The 16,521-nt window shown below is 43.0% G+C and overlaps 1 protein-coding gene across 1 annotated transcript in view; it reads left to right on the top strand.

The window, feature by feature from the left end:
* Positions 1-16,521, top strand: part of VPS50 (VPS50 subunit of EARP/GARPII complex) — a 390,966-nt gene that overhangs the window by 100,592 nt on the left and 273,853 nt on the right. The gene's annotated exons all lie outside the window — the stretch shown is intronic.

The following is a 16,521-nucleotide window of genomic DNA, read 5'->3' as shown; positions in this document are numbered from 1 at the left end:
AGAACCAGAGGGAACAAGATCAAGAGGGCAGGTGGTAAGATGGACGTTGGCAAGTAGTTTAGCAACCTCGTCTATAGTGGTGGGTTGAAAGAGGGAAGTAATGATTTTACCTGTGGGCATGAGGTGTAGAGCGTGAAGGGTATCTGAACAGTAGAGATCTCCCCACGAATTGTATCAATCTTTTGTTTGAAGTGATTGGCGATCTCCTGGGCAGTGAGTGAGTTAGTGGGTGGAGGCAGTGGAAGACGAAGTAGAGAAGAGTTGACGGGGACGGGATGATAAGTTGTTAATGAGAGTGATAAAATAGGTCTGCTTGACAGTTAGGAGGCTGGAATTTAATTTTTGGAGGGCAGATTTATATTGGTTGAAGTCTTTCTGAGACTTGGTCTTACGCCACAGGCGCTCATGAGTGCGACTATGTTTTTTCAGACTCCTAGTATCATCTGTTTGCTAAGGTTGAGGGGGTCGGTGCCTTATTCTGTGTGAGGGGGGCCAGTGAGTCCAGTGCGGCTAGTAGTGAAGCGTTGTAGACAGAAGTGGCTAGGTCGGTGCAGGATAGGGGTGAGATTTTGTCATAGAGATCATAGGTAGCAGAGAAGAGAAGTTTTGAGATGACTTCGGTTTCTGCGGGTAACTTTTAAACGGTTGGAGGGAAGAGGCCTTAGAGAGCAGAGAAGTCAGAAAAGACCCCCCGAATTCGGATAAAGACCCCCAGAGCTGCCTAATAAACTACTTTAAAAACCTGTGTAGTGTGTTTTTTATTGACACTTTTTTTTTTCCCCAGGTGAATGGGTGGGGGAACGATGTACCCCATACTCATTCATATAGGGCAGGGGGCTGGGATCTGGGGGCCCCCTTATTAAAGGGGGCTCCTGGATTACGATAAGCCCCCCGCCCACAGACCCCGACAATCAATGGCCGGGGTTGTTGGGAAGAGGCCCTTGTCCTTATCAACATGGGGACAAGGTGCTTTGGGGTGGGAGGGGCGCAGGGTGCCCCCTTTCCCAAAGCACCAACCCTCCCATGTTGAGGGCATGCGGCCTGGTACGGTTCGGGGGGCGCACTCGCTCATCCCCACCCCCTTTCCTGATCGGCCGGGCTGTGTACTCGGATAAGGGTCTGCTATGGATTTTGGGGGGACCCCCAAGCTTTTTTTTTTTTAGCGTAGGGGGGTTCCCCTTAAAATCCATACCAGACCTGAGGGCTCAAGATGTCAATCTCGCAGATAAAAGCGGCGAGATTGACTTAATTTTCTTGTCCCATCGTACCTCATCACGTTCATAATGAACGGACTTTAGTCTGTGTGTGGGCAAGTCCGTTCATTCAGAAGTCCGCCGTAACTTTGTCGAAAGTCCATCGGGAAGACCGGCGGACCTAGTCTGCCGGAAAGCCCGGTCGTGTGTAGCCAAGTTCGTTCGTTCGGACAGTCCATCGTAAGTTTGCCGGAAGTCCGTGGGGAAGACCGTCGGACCTAGTCTGCCGGAATGTCCGGTCGTGTGTACGCGGCATTAGAGAAACTGGAGAGAAAAGATGAATACAGTGTGCTTTGAAGGAGGAGAGTGACAGAGAGGGAGGTGGGTGAAGTACCTGAAAGACGCTATGTGGGGCTAGAAGGATTCCGACACTGGATCTGTGAGAGTGAGTCCAGAGTAGGCCACCATGGGATAGAGCAGCAGAGGTCGCAGTGTCGGATTCATGAAGCCAGGTTTCTGTAATGGCGAGTAGATTAAATGAGTTAGTGATAAAGAGGTCATGGAGAGAGGTGAGTTTGTTACAGACAGTGGGAATTCTAAAGGACGCAAGAGAAATGGAGTCTGGTCTTGGGGAGAAAAGTAATGGTGTTCAGAAACAGGAACTTTCTGGTAATGTCAATCTCGCCCATCTCGTGTCAGTAGCCTCACTGTTGGTTACTTAGATCATGGAATAAATAGGAGGATCCAAGCTTAGCCCTTACAGGAAAGTTGAGATTTGCATACAACTTCAGCTGCCTAAATCTGCTAATCATTTTAAAAGGCAGTTTTTCTTAACCCCTTGGAGACTAAGCTTTTTTTCTGACACTTGTTGCTTACAAGTTAAAATCAGTATTTTTTTGGTAGACAATGACTTAGGCTGGGATCACACTGTGTGCGGCGTGGGGCACAGCACGGGGTCTGGTGCATCCCCGTTCACCGTTTCAGGTCCGACTTTTTGCCAGAATCCGGACCTGAAACTGAGCCAAAGACGCACAGGACCCTTCTGCTGTGCGCTTTGCGGCCTCCCCGGAGCTGTGTGAACCGTCTCCATTAAGAGCTGGTCACAATCTTATGACATGCGAATCTGATGTGGTGAAGCCCGCATCCAATTAGCATAATTGGGGGACCCAACCTTAGAACCCTCAAACATTATATAATTTTTTTTAGCAGAGGTCCTAGAGAATAAAATGGTGGTCGTTGCAATATTTTATGTCACGCTCTATTTGAGCAGTGGTCTTTCAAATGTAATTTTTTTCTGAAAAAAGTACACTTTCATGAATTGAAAAGAAAAACAAAAAACACTAAGGTTATCCCAATTTTTTAACATAATGTGAAAGATGGTGTTACACTAAGTAAATAGATACCTAACATGTCATGCTTAAAAATCATGCACACTGGTCGAATGGCCACAAACTACGATACTTAAAAATCTCCATAGGCAAAGTTTTAAAAATGTTTAACGGTTACCTGTTTATAGTTACAGAGGAGGGGTCTAGTGCTAGAATTATTGCTCTCGCTCTACCGATCGTGGGGATACCTCACATGTGTGGTTTAAACACTGTTTACATTTGCGGGTGCGACTTACGTATGCGTTAGCTTACGTTCGCTGCGTACGAGCGTGGAGGGATGGGGTGCTTTTACATTTTATTTTTTTTCTTATACTGTCCCTTTAAAAAAAAATTGGATCAGTTTTATTGCTGTCACAAGGAATGTAAACTTCCCTTGTGACAGTAATAGTCACATGTCAGGTATTTTTTTAGTGGAATCTGGGGTCTATAAGGCCCCAAATCCCTCCTTTGTGCTTAAAAGCATTCAAAACATCAAGTTTGGCTGTTGGAAATACTGACTCTTTTTTTTTTTTTTTTAAATTGGGCGCCTTTAAGGCTCCAGTAATCCGGAAGTGATGTCATGACATCGCTTCCAAGTTACTAAATCCGAGACCCGATCAAAGCTTTGTTCAGGTCTCCGACCTCCATTTTATTCTCTAGGGTCTCCGCTAAAAATATATATATAATGTTTGGGGGTTCTAGGGCTAGGTTCACACTTATGTGAATTGGATTCAGGTTTCCATCAGAATTGACGGGTGGGGGGGGGGTGACATCCCTACATCCGCCACATCAGTTATTGCAAGAAAGCCCACCGTTGGCTCTAAAAAAACGGTACCGGGGTGATGTCTGCCGCTGCAGTACAACCACTTGAAGCAGAAGGCTGCATATTTGTGTTACCTCGGCATTAAGGGGTTAAAGGTAACCTCTGCTAAGTATTTCTCATTGTATGCTCACTCTGAATTTACTATTTTTTTTTTTTTGGTCAGAGTAGGAAATGTGTTTTTGTCCATCCATGTTCCATATCAGAGATTTAGGACCTGATTTGCAGACACAACAGAGTTTGAGGTGACATCTCCTCAAAGTAAGGGAAATGTCCCTTTAGGGCTCTGTCACACTAGCAGTTGTGGGGTGGTAAACCCTGTGGTTGAGCTGCATTTTTACCTCTCCCCAGCTACTCCCCCTTTGACCGCAGAGGCAGTGATCGGAATGTACACACGCTTCTTCTTCACGCCTTAGACCCCTTGGCGCTTTCAGCAGGGTGTAGCGCCCGCTAAACGCAACTCATTCAAGTGAGCACGCAGCTCTGCAATGTACGCAGTCGCAGAATGGGTACAAGGGGTACAACGCCGCCTCACCGCTTGTCAAATGCTCTCATCAAGAGCGATCCAAACGCGGATTGATCTTCGGAGATCAAAGCTCATGTGAAAGAGCCATTAGGCCCCTTCCACACAGACCAGATTTGTTTTTTTCTCAGCGGGGGGGTCCGTCTGCTGACCCGCTGCTGAGCTGTGCAGGGTACCTGGATGACAGGTCTGTGTCCTCTCTCCTCCCGCATGGCGGACATTAATACAGCCCGCCCTGCTCTATGGGATATGGGCCGACTGTTCATTTTACAGCTAACGGCCCTCCGATCTGATCCAGCCAGGCGGAGGGGAACGGATCCCCTTCCTTTTGTTTTTGCCGGATCGGATCAGAGATAGCCAGGTGTAAACAGACACAAGTCAATTTACATCCGACTGCCCATAGAGGAGAATGAAGGGTGCTATTGGGTCTGCCTAAAAAATGGACAGGCAAATCCAATCGGACCTCTTGTGTAAAAGGCAACTTATTATTTTTTTTTTTTTTTTTTTTTTTTTATAATTGTATTTTTATTATTAGTTTAGAAGGAAAAAGAAAAACAGATATACAGCAGCGTATATAACATACATCACAAAATATCTGGGCATGAGAAGAAATAGCCGTGAAACATCATCAGAACATTTCAAACTTACTATGAAAGTAATGATATTAAAGGTTAATAAAGGTAGAAGTACACAGTATAGGGCATATATATTAGAGTGTCGTCTTATAATAGAGGGACCTACAGGAGAGCATAATAAAGAAAAGCATATACGATCTACAAGACGGTAGACTCCAGTAATACGATCAATCTATTTGATCCCCATAGTCAGATTGATCCCAGGGCTCCCAAATTTTGTTAAACTGGGAAATTGTGTCATGAACAGTGGCTGTAAGGTATTCCATCCTACAAGTTGCAAAAATTGTAATTGGGAAGGAGGAGTAGTTGACAGTCAACACAACGGTATAGCCCTTAGCTAGAAGGATATACGAGATCAGATGTTTAGTTAAGAAACACCTGGAAAAGGGAACTCTAGTAAATAATGGAGAGGGCCTAAGGGGAGTGGTAAGCCTGTCACACACTGAAGTGGTTGCATTACCTCTAACCAGAATGTCTGAAGAAGAGAACAAGTCCAAAAAATATGAAAGTGCAAGCCTGTCTCCATCCCACACCTTGCGGTAATGGGAAAAACCGCATAGAAGCAAATGCTGGTGGGGGTTATCTCTCCTTGGGGTCCCTGGACCGGAGTAAGTGCTTTCTCTGCCTTGATACCTCGGTGTCAGCAAAACGGATGATAAAAGAACAGAAGGGTACCGGATAGTGTAGTATTTGCAGCAAGATACGTTTTATTAGAGTTTTTAAAAGCATGTACTCACATTAGGCAAACAAGTATCACATCTATCTCCTACGAGCGGCGAGCTCGTCAATCTCGGTCAGTGTCAGTGTAGAGTGCCTATCCCGTCCCTACGCGTGACGTCACCAATCACGTGACTTCATCAGGAGATAATGCATGAAGAGGATATACACCCTCTCTCCTTCGGCACCCCACTCTTGCTATTTTGCACATTGGACTGTGTGTTTTTCAAAAAAGGACTACTATCACTGAATGTTTAAGCATTTCCAGTTTTTCACTGGTACACCTGTTTGTTTGTGTTTTGGACTTTTTTGGATTTTTTAGTTTTTTTGATCAACCTATTACGGTGGCACTCTTTTGTGATGTGATTGATGCGTGCATGTCACACATCACCTTGCACTTTATATGCGATCTTGCACAGTTCATAGGATTTTTTTTATATTGCTGTAGTTTATACATGTATTGATTTGCACTTTATGCCTAGAGCTGCACATGTTGCTTTGTTATCACATACGTATGATGTATTTGCACAATCAGTCTGTTGTTTCATCTTAATTTTTTTTTGTTTTGGTTTATGCATATGTATTTTTGCTGTTTTTTGCACACATTTATATTCACGTCCAGGTTTGCATATTAGTATTTGATTTAATACGTGGCTATTTATGATTTTGCACATTATTTCTCCTAGTCTTACCTACTGGTCTTAGTAGATATTGTGCTTGAGACCTACCTCTATTATCACTACTTCATTTTTTATATATGATCTTGTAGCTGACAGCTTTCACTTTCAACTACAACATTTACCTCATACTGCCACCTGTAGTAATGTATTTATCTCACTCCACCCGGATAGCTCAGCACCTACCCTCATGTTTTTTTATCTATTTTTGGGCTTTGTTTGACCTCATTCAGTGCTTGCAGCTGTCCCTGTGTGTATCTCTCTCCCACGGTAGTGCAGGAATAACTAACATTACATCCCACACCTCCAACACTTAGCTGAAAGGGTAGGATCCATGTGATGGATAAGCCCCGGGGTCCTGTACCAAAACATTGGGATCTTCTCAGCTGTCTCTCTCTGCACCACACATTTGGAGGATTTCAAAATTGATGACCAGATTTTTTCCCATATTTGCAATGGAATAGGACGCCCCAATAGTACGTTCCATTTACGCATGGTAAAAGGCACCTTAGTTGTCTATAGAATAAGTATTGAAATATTTCACCTGTTCCAATTTTGCGGACAACTCAAAACTTTGTTTTTTGCCTGAGTTTCGGTTTTGGTGACGATGACTTCCGGGGACACACACCAGTAAGAACCTGACAAGGATTTTAACCCCTTACTGTTCTATAGAAAATGTTTTTTTAAAAATGTTTTGGCTCCAGACACATGTTGGGTGAACAGCTATTTGCTCAACATCTGTTCTTGATGAATGTGCCTCTTATGATCATCTCAGATCTTCACCTATTCATCCATCTACATTATGAAAACTCCATTTACTTGGGCCAGCTTGTCATTTATGTATAGTGTCCCTTATACTTTTCATTTTTACTTCATAACGTAGATGTCCTTCATTTATCATCTTCCTTCTTTTTTTTTTTTTTTTTTTTTTTGATATTCCAGATTATAGATAATGGAGATTACAGTTGGTCCATCAATATGACACCTGTGCTATGAATCTGCCACCATATAGAGAGCATCACATTTTCTCCTGCTAAATTCGGTTAACTGCCGTCAAAATCTATATTTCAGTTTACACGAGGGAACGGGGGTAATGTTCAGATGGCGACCCTGTCACAGAGACATAATATGTCTTTCTTTCAAATCTGAACACTGAATTACCACCTCTCCTTCCGAGGGGAACACCAGAAATAGACATACAATCATATTGTATACGGGAGATGATTTCATTATTTTCTTTTCAATTTCCATTGCTTGGCTTCATCATTCAGCAGTAGATAATATGTGTTTTATATTGTTAACAGGAGAGAAATTTGCAGAGCAAGTAAAAAAAAAAAAAGGAGCAAAAAACAACACCTAATTAATTCTTGTATTAGTATCACTTTCCCTTTGTTATGGGAAATAGGTTACAAAACTAATAGATTTTTTTGTTGTTGTTGTTTGGGCATATGGGGATTTGTAACATTTTCTTGACTATCTTATTTATTTATTTATTTATTTTTTCGTCTTATTGTTTTTATATAAGTTTAAGTTATTTTTACAAAGTATATACAAATAAATAAAGCAAGGACAAATATTAAGATGTGTGTAGTGGAAATGAAAACTGCGCTAAGTTAAACTGTAATCCAAAATGAACAGCTGCAACGTATCATGTGATATAATAACATAGCATATGAAATTAAAAGTAAAAAATGTTGCACTAAGAACTCTCTAAACAAAAAGTGACCACCTATTGCATAGGCAGTGATGGGAAATAAAAAAAATGAATCCACAATAGTCCCAGTGATCCAATCTCAGTCCGTGGTCAGTGAAGAATTTAAAAGTGCAATGACAACCTCAAAAGACAAAATGGCACCCAGATGATGTCAGATATGATGAAACGCGCAGGGCGGAGCCTGCTGTGACGTCACCACGTCGATATTGGACGTGTTTAGGAAGCTATCTCTTGTGTACCCGTGGATTTTAAATGTGAAAAGTGCTTTTTACTTGGAGGATATCTGAGTGGAATTATCTTTTATTCAATAAACTACATTTATACAGAGTTGCACTATGAGGGGCTCTCTCTCTTTATCCCTAACATATTTATTGTGGAGTAACCAGTTACCGGGGTGTGCTGCGATATTGCTCATGACAGTCTACCATCATTGAGGATTAGAGGATATTATGTCACATGCTTGAATTGACCTATCTGTAGTGGATGGTCAATTTTGTCTGGAAAGCCTTGTGTTTGATCACAGGGTGGACGTTTGGACACAGCACATTTTGTTTTTTGAGGTTGTCATAGCACCTTTGATTCACTGATCACGGACCGAGATTGGATTACTGGGATTATTGTGGACTAATTTTCTTTATCTCCTATCACTGCCATGCGATAGGTGGTCACTTTATTGTTTAGAGTGTTATTAGCGCAACATTTTTTTATATTTAATGTGCCACATATATATACGTGATCTGGCATTTCCAGGTACCGGGCGTAAATTTTCACCACCGACGGCTTGCTCCCACTGTGATTATACACAGTGGGAGCTGATTAGCGGATACCGAGGACTCGATGTCCGCCGGCACCTGACGATCATTCGGTACACAGGCAGAATGGCAGTCTGTCTATGTAAACAAGGCAGATTGCCGTTCTGTCAGTAGCGAAGGCATGGATCCTGTGTTCCTGCAAAGCAGGGACATGGATCCATGCCTTCCCCTAGTAAAAGCACTTCCCACACTGTAGAAAAACACGTGCTAGGAACATAGTTAATCCTTTGATCGCCCCCGATGTTAACCCCTTCCCTGCCAGTGTCATTAGTACAGTGACAGTGCATATTTTTTTAGCACTGATCCCTGTATTAGTGTCACTGGTCCCCAAACAGTGTCAAAAGTGTCAGTTAGTGTTCGATATGTCCGCCGCAATATCTCAGTCCCACTGTTTAGCTGCTGGTCGTCACCATTACTAGTAAAAAAATAAATAAAAATTCTATAATTACATCCCATAGTTTGTAGACACTATAACTTTTGCGCAAACCAATCAATATACGCTTATTGGCAATTTTTTTTACCAAAAATATGTAGCAGAATACATATTGGCCTAAATTTATGAGGAAATGTGATTTTTTTTTTTTTTTTTTTTTTTTTTTTTTTTACGGAATGTTTTTTTAGCAAAATGTAAAGTAATTTTTTTTTTTTTTGTTTTTTTTCTTTTCAAAGTGGTCGGTCTTTTTTTTTGTTTATAGCACAAAACATTCAAAAGCAGTTGTGATCAAATGCCACCAAAAGAAAGCTCTATTTGTGGGGAAAAAAAGGACATACATTGTATTTGGGTACAGCGTCACACGATTGTGCAATTGTCAGTTAAAGTAACGCAGTGCCGTATCGCAAAAATGGCCTGGTCAAAAAGGGGGGGGGGGGGGGTGTGTGTGTGTAAATCTTCCGGAGCTGAAGTAGTTAAAGTTGCCCATAGATGGATAGGACTTTCAAATGAAAATTCTTAGGAAAAGTGTTAAGAAAATTTGTACGGAAATTCTCAAAATTTTAAAGTGGTTGTTAAGCCACTTTCACATCTTCATACCATCCCCTCTGTGTTCTAATCCTGTGTCCCCCTGTGTAAGTAATTTATAAAAATAAAGCCTGCTATACCTCATGTCACAGCGATCACATGATTGGTCAGCTCTCTCCTCTCCCCGTCTGACAGATGCAGCGGACGGGGCTGAGATTCCCCTGCTGACATCCCTCGGGAGAAGAGGGGAGGAGAGAGAGAGCTGGCCAATCATGTGAGTGCTGAGAAGAGCTGTGACATGAGGTATAGCAGGCTTTTTTTTTTTTTTTATAAATCAGTCACACAGGGGGACACAGGATTAGAACACAGAGGGAATGGTATGAAGATGTGAAAGTTAATCGAGCAGCAGGTGTTGCGGGGGTGGACACCGTCATGAGCTGACATGGGGAGGAGGACAGAGGAGCAGAGAGGAGACAGATAGCAGAGCTGACGGAGGCACGTAAACTGACCACGGTGTCCGTGCTCAGCAGCCATGATAGACCGTGGTCAGTTTACAAAGGGGAGGGCATACCAGGCAGGATCAGACAGGTATTATAGGTGATACAGGGGGCCAAATGACACAGCACAAGCACTATGCTGTATAACATGCTTTAAGGGAACAGGATCTTTTTTGGGTTAACAAACACGTTAATTTGTCATTTTGAAAGATTTTGTTTGCTTTTAACAAATAATTTTGGAGTGAATGGACTTTACCAAATGAAAACCACATACACTGTTAGAAATTCGTTCATTCGAGAAAAATTTCCCATTCTGCTCCTTTGAATTTTCTTGTCACTGCGGTTGAAAATGAGTGTCTATTTGACCCACTAATGATTAGAAAAACAAACTTTCTAAAGTGGGGTACACACTATAAGAAAATCGGGCAAATGTTCGTCCCATTTCTCTCGATTGTTTCACAGCAAGTCGGAACCGATGAACGAAAATTCTCGTATGACAAAGGCTTTTTTTTGTTGTTGTTTCTGATCATGCGCAGTCTTTCTTTTCTGATTTTTCTTGTATGAAAGCGGTACACACTAAATGAAAATCGTTCGCTCTGTTCCCGTACGAGAAAAATTTTGGAGTTCGTCCCTTCGGGAATTTTCGTACGAAAATTTGGAATCTGCTGTCGAAAGTTGTGTACACGCCATATGAAAATTGTACGAAAATTCTTTGGACGAAAATGTTCGCCCGATTTTCTTATAGTGTGTACGCGCCTTTAGACTCTTCTTTCTCTAAGAATTTTCATTTGATAAACTACCCATCTATAGCTAACTTTAGGTTTGTAATAATATCTGTTCATGGGGGCAGTCATTTGTCATTACATACAGTAAATTTATAAAGTATGCAGACCCCCTTTACTTTTTTTTAAAATGTTGTTACATTGCAGCCTGATACTACAGTTGTTTAAACTCATTTTTTGTTTTTTTTTCTCTTTAATCTACAACCCGTATCTCATAACAACAAATTGAAAACAGAATTTTTGAAATGTCTGTGAATTTATTAAAAAGGAAACACTGAAATATCACATGCACTTAAATATTCAGACCCTTTGCAACAACACTTGAAATGCCTCCCATTTCTCTTGCTCATTGCTGAGATGTTTCTACAATTTGATTGAAGTCCACCTGTGGTAACTTAAATTGATTGGTCATGATTTGGAAAGACACACACCTCTCTATAAAAGCCATGAGGTCAAAGGAACTGCCTGTAGAGCTCAGAGACCGGATTATTGCAAGGCACAGATCTGGGGAAGGCTACAAGAAATTTCTGCTGCACTGAAGGTTCCCAAGAGCACAGTGGCCTCCATAATTCTCAAATGGAAGAAGTTTGGCACAACCAAGACTCTTCCAAGAGTTGGTCACCCGGCCAAACTGAGCAATCAGGGAAGAAGGGGCTTAGAGAGGTGACCAAGAACCCAATGGTCACTCTGATTCAGCTCCAAAGATCCTGTGTGAAGATGGGACAAAGTTCCAGAAGGACAATTGTCACTGCAGCCCTCCACCGATCTCTGCTTTATGGCAGAGTCGCTAGACGGAAGCCTCTCAGTGCAACACACATGAAAGATTGCAAAAAAGTGCAAAAAAGCACCTGAAGGACTCTGAATGTGAGGAACCAGATCCTCTGATCTAATGAAACCAAGATTGAGCTGTTTGACCTCAATTCTAAACATTATGTCTGGAGGAAACCAGGCACTGCTCATCACCTGCCCAATACCATCCAAACGGTGAAGCATAGTGGTGACAGCCTCATGCTATGGGGGTGTTTTTTAGCAACAGGGACTGGCAGACTGGTCAGGGTTGAGGGAAAACTGGAGAAAAGGACAGCGATATCCTCAATGAAAATCTGTTTCAGGACCTCAGACTGGGCTGGAGGTTCACCTTCCAACATGACAATGATCCTAGGCAGACAGCCAAGATAAAACAGGAATGGCTTAGGGACAACATTCACATTGGTGAATGTTCCAGAGTGTGACTGCTAGAGCCCTGACTTGAACCCTATTAAAGAGGTCATAAACCTTTGAACCCCCCCACTGAAAAAAAAAAAAACCCCGTAAGACAAAGGCATAATGAGCTCGTATACTTCGCATACTAGCTCATTATGAAATACTTGCCTCAGAACGATGCCCTGAATTGGCGTCGGCACTCTAAGAACATGGCGGACATCTTCCACCGGAGTTACTTCCGGGTTTGCGGCTCCAGTGCTGTGATTAGCTGGAGCCGCAATGACGTCACCCCAGCACATGCGCCCGAGAGCCGCCGGTCACGGCACGAGTCCTGAAGAATTGGCACCAACTGCCTGTTTCTTTAGTGCGTATGCGCCGATGATGAGTATATACTGAATATCTCCTAAACTGTGCAAGTTTAGGAGATATTCAAGGTACCTACAGGTAAGCCTTTTAGTAGACTTACCTGTAGGTAAAAGTGGTGTAACAGAGTTTACAACCACTTTAAACCTTTCTGGAGAGACTGAAAATGGCTTCCCACGAATGGTCCCCATCCAACCTGACTGAGCTTGAGAGCATTTGCAAAAAAGAATGGCAGAAAATCCCCCAATCCAGGTGTGGAAAGCTTATCACGTCATACCTAAAAAGACTCAAGGCTGTAATTGCTGCCAAAGGTGCTTTAACAAAGTACTGAGTAAAGGGTCTGAATTCCTAGAGCAGCTTAAGGCTTCACCCCAAGAAGTTAAGTCAGATACAAATACTGTAGCTGCTGACTTTTTTAATATTAGGACACTTACCTGTCCACAAATCCAGTAGTGTCCTTACCTCAGCTTAGCCAACTGCCGGTTCAGGCAACTGGGTGGAACCCATTAAAGTCAGGATTCTCCGGAGCCTGGACCAGCTAAGTGACGTCAGCTGAATACGGGTCACAGGAGTGGAGAAGGAAGTGCAGCCCTGTGGCCTACAGGAGAAGTATGGCCAAAAGAGCTTTGGTCCTAATTCTTTAGCTGTGGTGTTCTTTCAAGCAGTGGTTTGGTGATTAATTGGTTCCAGAGCATGCAGGGTTGCTGATGAGAAAGCCCAGCACTATGTGCTCACTTGTTGACTGCTTCTGTGTAACTGAACATACATATGAGTTGTATCTGGGAGGATTTGGATAAGCTGGATGACCTGTCCCATCCAGCTTTGTGTGTTCCATCTTCTACTTTTCAGGTCAAGTGGGGATAAAAAACTATATTAAGCCCTTTAAAAAAAAGAAGAGTGCTGATAAGTGTAATTTGTCTTTAATGTTTTGGCCTTTTTACAATCTTAGCCTATCACAGACACTTATGTGGGAGACTTAATGGAGGGTTTAATGGGCACTTTATCTGACAGCTGCATGTCCATCATGTCTCACTTTCAAACTTAAGATAAAAGCTGCATTTTATACATCTGACTTGCCAGAAATGGATCTAACAGGACAGACGCTTAAAGTATAACTAAAGGCAAAACTTTTTTTTTTTTAGTTTTGGAAACAGTGGAGATGGATTAGAACACCTGCCAGTTTTTTTTTTTTTTTTTGCTGTCTTTGTCCCCATTATGGAGATTCCCCCCTCTCCGTTTGTCCTGTTTACCATTATCGTTGAAAGTAAAAGAAAACCTCAAATTTTGGGTTGTCCCCATAAAAGTAATAGAGGGGAAATCTTCCAATAGGGATACTAGTTTTGTTGACCTGGTGGGCCCAAGGAGTTCCCTTAAAGTCTTACTAAACCCAGGGCCCTGCATTCACTATATCTGGTCTCCCACAGTACACAGAAAATGGAGATGTAATCATTTTAGTAAATATAAACTGCTAAATACCCTTTCTCATCAGCAGTATATAGCAGTCTTATGACTTCTATCAGTGTCTGGTTAAAGCTTGTAGGAGGAGTTTTCATACTGCACTGTCTGTCCTATCAGGACGTAGGACCCCTGACCCTCTGTCTGGACAGTTCTGATTGGCCCTGTGCTGATCACATGCACCCTCCCAAGAAAAAAAAATACTCTAGCAATACACACCAAACTGAGCATGTGCAGCCTGACTCTGGTAACGCTGACTTATCCGGACATGTTTTTGAGACAATGCAAAAAGGGGAGGATTTGTGCATACAGGATCAAACAGCCTTTTTACACAATACAGAGGATTAACCCCTTAGGTTCCTTAGTATGTATAATAATCATGCTTTACTGCATATACAGACTGTTTTTACTGTTGTAGGTTTAGTAACACTTTAAATTGTAGGGATTTCCTCTCGCTTCCTCTTTTAGCAATGGGACAGGAAGTGAAGGGAAATCTCCGCAATGGGATACAGATGGCAAAACAAAATCTGACAGCAGTTATAACCCTCCCTTACTCTGTCCAAAATGAAAAAACAAAATAAAATGTTTTGCCTATAGTTCTACTTTAAGGGCGTATTTGCAAAAACAGGAGCTTCCTATAGCTTAAAAAGGAAATAAACCTGTCTTTTTAAAAACTGTGAGCAGGCAGCTTTTTGTTGCATGTTATGTCTCTTCTGCAATAATGCAATCCTACCTGCTTGCAGTTTTCTACCGAAATGTGCACTACAGCACATGTACAGTATAATGTCATCCCCTGCTGGCCAATTGAGAGGCTGAAAAAGAAGGTGACAGCGGCCAGTGAGGGATGTAACCACCGCATTGTTGGAAGGTAGAGGTGAGTAGGGATGGGCTCAGGCGTGTTCAGATCCTAGTCCCAACTCACCTGAGCTATCCTGCCAGGAAGCCGGCACTGCACACTGCCAATCATGAGCAGCCTAGTCACGGCATGTGTATGTGCAACTGCGGGCCGGGAAATGCTTCACTACCTATGATTGGCGGTGTGTACTGACCGCTTCCTGGTAGGATAGCTCAGGTGTGTTGGGACTAGGATCCGAACATGCCCAAGCCCATCCCTTAAGGTGATTATCTTTGGGAAGTTTGGTTCCACTTTAAACCTTTTTATTTTTTTAGTATCTAAAAAAAAAAAAAAAAAAAGAATAAAAAAGTTACTTGATTGATCTATGTAGTGCGTTGGGCCTTTTTTTTCTATCTCTGCCTTTTGAAATATAAGTACACTTACACTTTAAGTCACAGGTGTCAAACACAATGTGGCCCTCGCACCTCTCCGGCAGCTATGGCACCCCCTCTCATCTCCGTCCCCACCATGTTTCAGCAGTCCGCAGCAGAGAAGAGGACAGAACTCCTCCGCCAGATCTTGCGCTTCTCTGTGCAGCCGCACAGAGGCTCATCTCCGACCCCCCCACTGTCTCAGCAGTTGGTAATAGAGAGGAGGACAGAACTGCTCCTAGAGATCCTGCGCCTCTGTGTGGCACCCCTAGTCTCCACCTCCCCTGGTCTCAGCATTCAGCAGACTCTGTCAGCTGACTCCAACCTTCCTCTGGTCCTCCTCCAGACCCTGCACTTTCTGCTTCCCAGCTTCTCCCTGGCAGCAGCACATGGTAAGGGGGGTGCATTGTGATGTAGTAAGGGAATGTGGGAAACTCATGACTTCTGATGGTGGGGGAGCTCTTGACATCTGGTGTAAGGGGGGTGGGGTGCTCTGGACATCTAGTCTTACAGATACAGCCGGCCCTTTGAGGGCAACCATAATGCTGATGTGGCTCACGATGACATCGAGTTTGATACCCCTGCTTTAAGTGGTGCATTTGTGTAGCCTCTAAACCAAATACCACTATAAAGGACTATCTTTTATAGGAAGGCAAGTTCAATTTCAGGTAACATGGACTAGTTTTCCAATGTTCACACCCTGAGCAAGCTGCTCCTGGCCCCCCGCTTGGGGGTGGTGTCTGGAAAGTTCATGCGATGGCTTTATTTAAGAGCCTCCCCCCTAGATCAAGTGGCACTGAAAGTTGTGTGACTTTGGAGTCGGGCTAGTGTGAACCGAGCCTAAGGGAGAGGAGACTGAGGAAATGCTACCTCCTGCCTTGAGCAGACCGACATCATCTCGGCCTGGGATTGAAGCTCAAGGATGGATTTTCAGTTTTCAGTTGAAAAAAAAAAAAAAATCTTGATCACATGATCATGATCAGGAACCATGCTGGTTGGTCCCTGGCTCACGTTATCTGACAGGGCCGCTGTCAGATACAGGACTAGCGGAACTAGCCTAGGATGTTTATTAAAGAAATTTGTGAATGGTTTGTTTGGCTTGAGTTGCCCTAAAATTGTTGCTAAAATTTAGCAATTACATTCTCTTACTTGGTCACTTTTGTGTCTTTTGAATAATACCATTGAAGTGTTTTTTTTATACAGTGGAACCTCGGATTGCGAGTAACACAGTTTACAAGCTTTTTCGCAATACGAGCTAGTTAAAAAAAAGAAAAAAAAAAAAATCCTGACTCGCTTTGCAAGCATCTCGCAAGACGAGCAGGATTGAAGCCTCTGGGTTGTGCAGTACTGCATTTGGCCAGAGGTGCGGGGGCGCTGGAGACACTCGGAAACACTCCGAGACACTTGGAAACTCTGAGTGGTCTGTGAGTGTTTTCCAAGTGTCTCCGGCGCCCCCACACCTCTGGCCACATGCGGTACTGCATAGACAAGCAGTGGCTGTGGAACAAATTATCTGAGTTTCCATCATTTCCTATGGGG

This window comes from Aquarana catesbeiana, linkage group LG05 (assembly GCF_042186555.1).
Source record: "Aquarana catesbeiana isolate 2022-GZ linkage group LG05, ASM4218655v1, whole genome shotgun sequence".
NCBI lineage: Eukaryota > Metazoa > Chordata > Amphibia > Anura > Ranidae > Aquarana > Aquarana catesbeiana.
This window is presented reverse-complemented; position numbering and strand designations above follow the sequence as displayed.